Raw genomic sequence first — 9,469 nt, forward strand, 5'->3', positions numbered from 1 at the left:
ATTCCCATGCTAGCCAGTATTTTCCCTTGTTAGCCAACAAGTCATTCTGTTAGATAGCAAATCAGTTCCTTAGGCACAGAATGGGGCCACTAGACGGGCGGTCAGCCTGCAGAACATGCCAATAATGCAGGAGACAGCAAGCCAACCTGTTAAGATAGCATATTAGCTTGTTCAACGAGTCAACCAAACATCAAAGGATACACTGCCTATTTCCATAAATCAATTCCATGTATTAGATGTGGGGGACGACATGTGTATACGCTTCAGCGTTCTTAGCTGTAGCATTGTGATTTACTCCTGTCATAGACTGGCATACTCAGCATACTTTGACTGAGATATAACATTTTTGAGGCCAGGATTAATCCAGCTTCTTTTCAACTCAGTTGATTGCGGTGTTGAGTAGCTTCCCATTCAATTCGGTGATGGAGACTGACAGTTTCTTGAACAGCATTGAAGCAGTTAATGTTTACTTGTACCCAAACCCTAATCATGTGCCATGTGTGACACGAGTATGTAGAACAGAAGAGAAAACCCCAGAAAGGCCTATGCATTTACACTGCTTCTGTATAGGTTTCTGTAGTTGAACACAAATACACTAGTTTGATGAATCCCCTTAAAACAGTCATAGACATACTTCAGACACGTTAAACTGGCCAAACTAACTTGACCAGTTACCATCAGCAGCAACAACGCGTCACAGGGTTTTCAACATATCACAGCTTCCACCTAAAAAAGGCTGACCTGGGACAAAAAATATAGCAAGATGATATAATAATACTGATATACTGATACTAAGTGGCAAATTCCAGCAAAGACATTTCCGGACACACAAACACTCAAACACATACTTATTATGATGTCTGACAGTAGAAAAAAGTAGATTCTTTCAGCAGCACTGTGCTAAAAAGATGTCTCTTCTTCCTGGTGTCCCTGCCCCCTCTGGATGATATTATATTTCACAAATCCTCTTGACAATGACACTTTATGGTTGCCATGCAACATGCCCTTGGGAGTGTATTTGGCAATGTGGGCGGCAATGTTCATAGTGACATCACTTCCTGTGAAAAACACCAGTACATATCCAATGACACTATGAATGGCTGAGACAAGCGTGCCAAGTCAGAGGGACACAATGAAAGAAAAATGAACCAGCTGTGACACCCGGAAGAATGAAAAAACAAACATTATAAAGCAGCTGAACGGGACAAAACACAATGTTCTTCCTTCACCAAATAAAAGCTGGCTAGGATACGGGCCTTGCAGAATAACAGTGTCATATTACCAGGCAGCAGCTCAGCGGCTAACAGCACATAACAGGGCTAAAGCATATCTCTGATCCCCATATGGGAAAACCTGAACTGTGAAACGAGATACTTGAGGGCTGTGAAATCATCAGTTGAGCCAGTACAGACAGAATATTGATGGTGAGGTGGCTTCTACGTACTGCCATATACTGTAGGCAAGAGGTAGGCAACGTGGAATCATTTAAAGTTACTATGATTAATAGTATATATTGTGCAGAGACTCTCACAAACAGAGAGAGAGGAGAGAGAGAGAGAGAGAGAGAGAGAGAGAGAGAGAGAGAGAGAGAGAGAGAGAGAGAGAGAGAGAGAGAGAGAGAGAGAGAGAGAGAGAGAGAGAAGCCACATCTTAGTGATGGTTTTAGCCTGTTCCACCCCGCTGTGGCTGATACACAGGACCACCCCAGGGGTCTACCAACATCAGTGCTCACGTCAGTGCTCCCTTCAACTGAATAGTCTAACCATAGGCTGAAATATATTAACTCAAATGAAAGGGAGGGAACACAGGCTTTCAAATCAACCTCTTAATGAGAAAAGAGGTCTAAAATCAGCCAGATCTACTCTTTCAGGGCAGAGTCAAGTCTCCCTGATGTGAAAAACTGGACTCATGCCATAGGAACCATATCTGCTGACCTTATATTATAAAAGAAGGATTAGGGTTGCCATATAAGCATCTGAATTTGCTTAACACCCCGACGAGCTGAAGAAAGAAAATTGAGAAATTGACAAAATAACCACACAGCTTTGCATCACAGATTTTGGGTGACAAACGGAAAATGAAATCAAACAAGCTTGATTCTGATTTCAAAAAGTCTCATTCATTTTAACACACAGGTGTCAGTTCTTATAATCCTACTCACTGGCAAAGTAGTAGGAAACTTGTCCTAAACCATGCAGTTAAGACGGACCTGCTGGTTCCTTCAGAGCAGTACACACAGGACTGATCCTGGACTAGCAGCAACACACTCAGGGCCTCAAATGTTTTGCAATATACTCTGACTACAAATACACATGTACACATGTGCTGTTTAATGTTACTCAACCTTTCACTTCACACAGTACCAGGCGCGCTCAGCAGGCTGGGTATTTTAGCAAGCCTGCTTTAAAAACTAGTTTTGGGTACACCAAGGCACATTAGTAAACGCCAAAGCATTTGGCGGGGAGCTTTGCAACAACTGCCAGTGTAACTTTTGTTGAATCAAAAAAACAGAACAAGAATACAAAAAGAGCCGAAATGTAATCAGTCAGTCCTTTGTCGACAGAGAAAGCAAAGCAGAGACACTGTTAGGAAAAATCGGGGCGAATGATTTAATTAGTGAACTAATAGTAATATTCCACTTGTAATACAGGAGGAGCACTTTTAAAACCGAACAATGCCACTGCTGTATTAGGTGCTATTTAGATATTTCTTTAGGCCGAGTGGGACTACTTGTTGATTCTTACATGGATGACAAACCTTGCATCTAAAATAAAATACACATTGTGAAATTACTCACCAGATATTAAAATGATAATCTTTATATCCAACACCTTTATGACTGAGGACACCCATACTTGCCTTGCTTTTTCCTGACTTTAGGAAGCAGTGACATGCCTGCTTTTCACTAAATTTATGTATGAGCGGTTTTAATGCCAGAAATAACACAAACATTGCCTTTCGAAACCCTGTTTGTATGTTCAAAATGTGTTTCATTTCATTGTCAGCTAAATATTTTACATGCCACTATTTCGACTATTTGCAGAGTAAAATTCCTCCTTGTTTCATATTTTTACATTTAGATGCATTTGCACCTTGATGGTGCTTGCTGCACTTAATGTTTATCACTAATGGAGAGGAAAGTGATTTATTTGCCTCCCCACCAGGATTTAAAGAGGCCATCCTCCACACATAATCTTGCATCTCTAATTAGACTAGAGCTGCCCCCGATCTGACATTACAGAGTGATCCCTGTTGATAGGATACTACTATTTTCTTCCTGAGAGTGATAGCCTACTTGCTGTTCGAGGCTTGCTTGGCTCCCATCCTCTTATTGTGCCAAATAACCTCCATCCCTTGTCCCCCAGTGTTGTCCTGCCCTACTTGGCATGCTGCCACTGTATGTGTGTGTGTGTGTGTGTGTGTGTGTGATGGTTTGATTTTAATAGAATCAAGATATGATAGTGCTTTGCAGGCTAAGATTGCAATGCAGTGCTTCAGCTTCTCAGAGAGACCTTCATCGCCTTTAAGTGTGACTACCTCAGAAATTCAGATTGTGTGTGACTGAGTCATCTTCAGAACTGCTAAGTGTGTGTGCGTGCATGTATCTGTGTGTGTTTCTCATCCTGAGGGGCTTATTGAGACAGTAGTGCTGGTTCTTGTCAGGAAATCCCCCTTTTTATGAATGGAGGGCTATAATCTCAGTGCCACAACTGGAAACAGTAGTAACAGCACCATCAAGCCCTTCTTAAAGCCAAATACTGTATCAGCACAGTGCACATGGCCACACAGGGGATTTCTGCTTTATTCAGCATGCACACGCAAACACACTCACAAGAACGCGTACATTTGCATGACTTTCAACACAACATGCAACACTGACCCACAAACATGTTTATATGTCTCTCACACACGCGCAAACATGCACACATACACACCCTGCAAGGGATTAACTAGGAAAACACTCAATTAAAAAACAGCTTTAGCTCTTCCTAATGAAAAAGTGAGAGAAAAGAGATTAGACAGCTAGCAGGCAAGCACTGAAATATGAACAGCTATACGCTGCTGCATATACGCTAGACTTAAACCTCCATTTTCTATCATGTAATTGATCTCACGAGCACCATTTTGTTTGATATTTTCCTGCTACCCTGCTGCTTTGTAGTAGTATCGGTATATTTAGAGCATGCCTGCTAACAGGAAACATTGGGATGCACGGCTTTGAGCATGCTGAAAGAACCAAATTTGTATTAGGGAAAAAAATGTAAAGGAGGAGGGGGAGGGAGAGACAAAAAAGGGAATGAGCAGCACAGAGCTTTCATCTGATGATTATATGAGGTTATTTTTCAGCAGGTAGGTTGCCTGGAAAACCAAATTCCAGCCTGCAGAGAGCTGTGATCAGTCAAGCCTGACCTGTTAAATAACCCTTGCCTGACCCAGGGGTAGTTTTGTTAGGGAGCATATTGGTACACATCAAGTATGTATAGAACAGGTTTTGGATCAAACCTCAACTCTATCAGTACCCTTGTGTCATTTGTTAAAATTAAATGGGAAATAATTTTTAGCAATACTCTCTACTGAAAACTAATTTCACCTCTACGTGCTGTATATGCTTTAGACTTTGCCATACAAAATCATGGAAAGTAGGCCCTGTGGTCACATTCCAGAATAGCTGAGGTGACATTTGTAATACTGCTTTACGGCATACTCAGTATGATGAATTTCAGTCTCTTTCAGTGAAACAGGCCTTTAATTTTAAAATGGAAGAGGCAAATGTGACATGAAAAACAAGCTAAACTCTTATTCTTAAACCGGAATAGATTGGAATCAGTTACACCTGTGCTTTTCCTGCTATGTCATGGAAAATGTCTGCTGTGAAAAACACCTGCAGTTTTGAGCAGATCTCAAACAGCTTTTCAATCTGCTATATAATGAATTTCACACATAATTATAATTTTTATGTGTGAAATTAGCCACTTTTTAAACAAAATAGTGTACATTAGTGAATTACACTTCGCAGGAGAGACACCCGCATTATTTTTTTAAACAGATGAGCTATTCCCTAGGGTTATTTCCCCTTCCGGCAGAAAAGCACAAGAGCATCGTTGTGGATATGTTTTGATTTGTCTGAAGGCTATTAGATCTTACAGTTCTATGTATAAGCTTTGATTAAGGTTCAGTACAGAATAAAGTCAATTTAATTCTAAAGAATGTCATCAACCAAACTTCACATTTAAAGCAGGCTCTACCATTCCACAGTAGCTGACTTTAATGTACGACATTTATTTTAACCTAAACATCAGTTGGGACTTTAGTCATGAAAATGTCTAATGTGGCTGTATTTTCCTCAAAGGCCCCCAGATCAGGAGCCCTACTTGATATTACAGCATTTTAATAGCCAAGGAAAAGATCACTGACAAACACATAGCATCTTTTTTTGGATATGTGTCATGTTGCTAGTCCACCTGCCACAGCGGCTGGTGCATCCATATTTTAATCGGCTGCTTTCATTCATGTTTCTCATCAGTCAGACAGATTTTCCATATGTTGATATGAACCCTAACTTGCTTGCCAAGCGGCTGGCAGAGGGAACTAGCAAAGTAATCCAGAAGGTATGTACTTGTAATTAAATGGAACTGATGGTTCGAGTAGAAACCCAGGTAGTAATGACAGCACAGTGGTCTCAGAGAAACAGACCCTTAAGAACGCAGACAATTAGGATAATAGTCGTATCTCAGGCCTCATTCCCTGCTTAAAGAAGGGTCAGATGCAATGGAAGAGTGAGCATACACTGGACACCAAATACACACAGAACCTCAAGCTTTCTGAACACACCCTCAAGAGAGCGGAGGCTGGAGTAATGACTTTAGCGGAAGGTTAGTACCTCTGCAGCCGAGATGCATTAATATTTTATGGGGAGAGCCTGGGTGGTGCATGCATATGAACAGGACTCTCCTCTGGTATGAATCTCTCCCCTGAGCTTCTTGTCATCGTGTACGTGGAATGTCTCCATCACTCCACATTAGCAACAAAACAACCATCCCTCATTATACTGTGGCCGTGCAGGCACACATTCCATCAGCATCCACATATGCAGATGAACAAACACACCAGTTCTCACTGTATTTGGTGGTTCAGGTCAAATACAGGCCGGTACAAGCCAACCCACAATGAGTATGTGTGCTGCCTGCACTCCATCACTGACTTTGCCGGCTTTGTCTCCACTCCACTGACATCAGTACTGAAGTTAATGATGAGAGGGCCTTGACAGGTAAAAACATGGACTCCACAGTCACGGCCTTGATACATGTACACTAGCTAAATAGCTAAGTCTTATAATCATCATTACAAACAGCAGATGTTCCTTTCTAACTGGGGTGAGCTCCTGCAACACTCTTACTTGTTATACCTGTAACAACTAAGCCAGTGTTATATTACGGCTTGTTCCGCTAGGCTGCCAAGCTTTCTCCTTCCGTCTGTCTTGTGTGCACATCCAGAGTAAGATGTCATAATAATGTATGGTGTGTGTGCCTCAAAAATGTTTAGTAAGCACAGTTTCACCTACAGGCTGTTTTTTGAAGCATTAGCTGTTTTCCTATGTAAAAAATGACAACACCTTTTACTGATGTAAAAATCTGCATACTTGGTTTTGCTGAAGCTTCTACTCTGTGGCATAAATGTGCCATGTGTGTGCCATGAGTCTGTGACTGATCATGATTCAGGCCCGAGACCGACCTGCTTTAATGAAACTACCTTTGAACGAATACAAGTCAGTGTATTATAATTTTTTTAGAATAAAAATAAAAGGCAATAAAAGCCAAGTGGATATCCCACTCCTGTTAGTATATTTTTTCCACGCCGACATGTTAAACTTATGTTGGCCTCAAATTTCATTTCAGCTCTGAAGAAAACTCTGCTCCACATTGTCTGTTCTTCATTGTTCCATTTGTAATTAGTAGAAAAGTAGAAGCTCCATTAGCATGAACATTCACCAGCTATGAATCTTCACACCTAAGATGAAATATTCACACACTCCCACCAGCCTCTTCACATATACTGAGAGAGCTATACATCATTGCCACATTTGCACCAAGGGCCCGTTCATCTGAACTCCGTTTCTCGGTTAAAAGAAAGGGAGAGGGACACAGAGTAGGCGCTACAACTGTAAACTGGTGATCACTACGGCCATATCCTAAAGGGCTGTGAAAAGATTCTCCATCGCACATATGTAAGCACTGAAGATTAAGTCACAGCGTCACACCATTCAGATTTCATCGGGCAAGACAAACTACATGGCCATGTTCAAATTTGTTGCTTTTGTCAAAGTCAGGCAAATTTCATTGTCACAATTCTGACCAGTCTGAGGCTCAGTCAAGACTGACTGTACATGGCGACCTGCCCAGTTTTCTGTAGACTACTCCGGACTCCTTATGATCTTGAAACATTTGTCACCATGACAAATTAGGGGCAGTAATTGAGTATTTAAAGCTCTGTGAAGGGACACAAGACCTATTATACATATACATCACTTTAAGGAATATCTACAACTGTGAATGTGTATGTAAAATAACAAAACACTTACAGTACAGTATAAATCACACTGTGTGTTACAAGTTCATAGGCATCCTCTTGATTTTAGTGTACTTGAAAGAGGTTAATAAAACAAAACGTAGTGGCATTAATACTAACTCCAAGTACTGAAAGCAACTGGCTGTGTTGAGAAAATTTAACTAGGGTCGGTTTAGAAAATAAACAAACATAGATACAAAAAAAAACTATCAAATAAGTATAAGAGGTCATGAGCTATATGACATTTTCTGGATGATTGTGCCAGTCTGTCATCTGACCGGACAGAATGAGTATGATGTTTCAAAATGGCTGGAAGGTATGATGTAACGTACGCTCTAAAAGGTTGACTGAGACGATATTAGGCTCAATAAGCGGCTGTTGCACGCAGCCTTATCTGATGCTTTTTCTGCATGTAGGCCAAGTATGGTTACACTGAATAAAAATGGGTTACACAGCTCATTAACTTGTAACAACATGGATAAGTGTAATCAGTTACACATTTGAATGGCCACGCCAATGCAGAACAATTGTCAGCTGTCCTTCACCACTAACAAGACTTTGCATTTGATTAAATGCTGATGGTTAAATCAGCTGCGTCTCCACAACTGCGAGGCGGTTATGGAAGTGTGCACTGACTAACCAAGAGATAAGCTTCCTGATCTCAAACATGTTTTGTCTCATAGTTAAATTACATGATCAAACTGAGCTTTTATTTAATGATCAAAACTGAGCATGTTCAGCGATGCCACCGGATCAATACTTTAGTCAACAGAACAGCTAAGAGGCCTGAGTTCCTGTCAGCATCTCCAGGCGAGTACATCCAACTAAAGCTCGGGAGCTAGTGGGTCTGTGTCATAATGACTGATTCCTCCATCATCTCACTATTCTCCCAAACATCAGCACTGCCACAACTTTCTCATTATCACACACACACAAACAGCAAGCAAAATCCATTATCTCCTACAGCCTTTTTCCCTCTGCCTAGCTCATCTAGTTATTAATCAACACAGCTGCCAGCCAGATATTATTGTTGACCATTGTCAGTCACTCTCACGCTAAGTCTAAAAAACACAGCCCTTCTCAATCATGCTAAAAAACTAATAACGCTGAGGTTTTTTTTTGTTTTGTTTAGTTTCTTTCAGCAGTACAATCTGACATTACTGTGTCTAAACATTTGCCCTTTCCCTTCAGCTCCCTGCCTTGGCCCTCACATCTGCACCAGCTGATATTTCAATAGCTTGTGTTGGGTGTGGCTTATAGCTACACACTGCTTACAGCAGTTAAACAGGGGGATGGGAGGCGGACCATGGTATCTATGGATCAGCACTACTTGGTTAAATACACTCGGCAGCACTGTCTCACATGTAAATGCAGCCTTTGTTTGCTCCACCCATCACTATGCTGATGACTGAGCCTGGTTTATTGTTATGGCGTGCAGTAAATTCTGTTGAACTTTGAGCTTCCATCTTGGCAACTAAAGGCAGAAAATGTACTCTAGTAAAACAATGTACCACAATATCAACCAGTACACCAGCAGGGTGGTGGTGGTCAGTAAAACAGGCAATAACAATACAGACCTCAGATGTTAGTAATCAATCTAAACACACTGAAGTGTATGCATCGTATAAGACAGCTCTGATTCTCAGCTCAAACCCAATGGACTCCAACTTGCACCGTTTGCATAACAGATTTTTTTTTAATAGTGCTATCAACGACATGTCATCTCTCTCCACGTGACGTGCGAGACGCGATACGGTAGCTTGTCAGACATAAATGAACAGTGCCAAATGTGGCCTTGTAAAAATAAACATTTAAAACACCAACATCATACCATCTTATGTCAAAAAAATCTCTTTCCGTTTAAATCCCTCAGGCTTAATGGGATCAGGATTTTATTTGTTTG

General features: G+C 41.0%; 1 protein-coding gene across 3 annotated transcripts in view; it reads right to left on the bottom strand.

Annotated features, from left to right (window-relative positions):
• Positions 1-9,469, bottom strand: part of chd9 (chromodomain helicase DNA binding protein 9) — a 70,610-nt gene that overhangs the window by 37,487 nt on the left and 23,654 nt on the right. The gene's annotated exons all lie outside the window — the stretch shown is intronic.

This window comes from Chelmon rostratus, chromosome 1 (genome assembly GCF_017976325.1).
Source record: "Chelmon rostratus isolate fCheRos1 chromosome 1, fCheRos1.pri, whole genome shotgun sequence".
Taxonomy (NCBI): domain Eukaryota; kingdom Metazoa; phylum Chordata; class Actinopteri; order Chaetodontiformes; family Chaetodontidae; genus Chelmon; species Chelmon rostratus.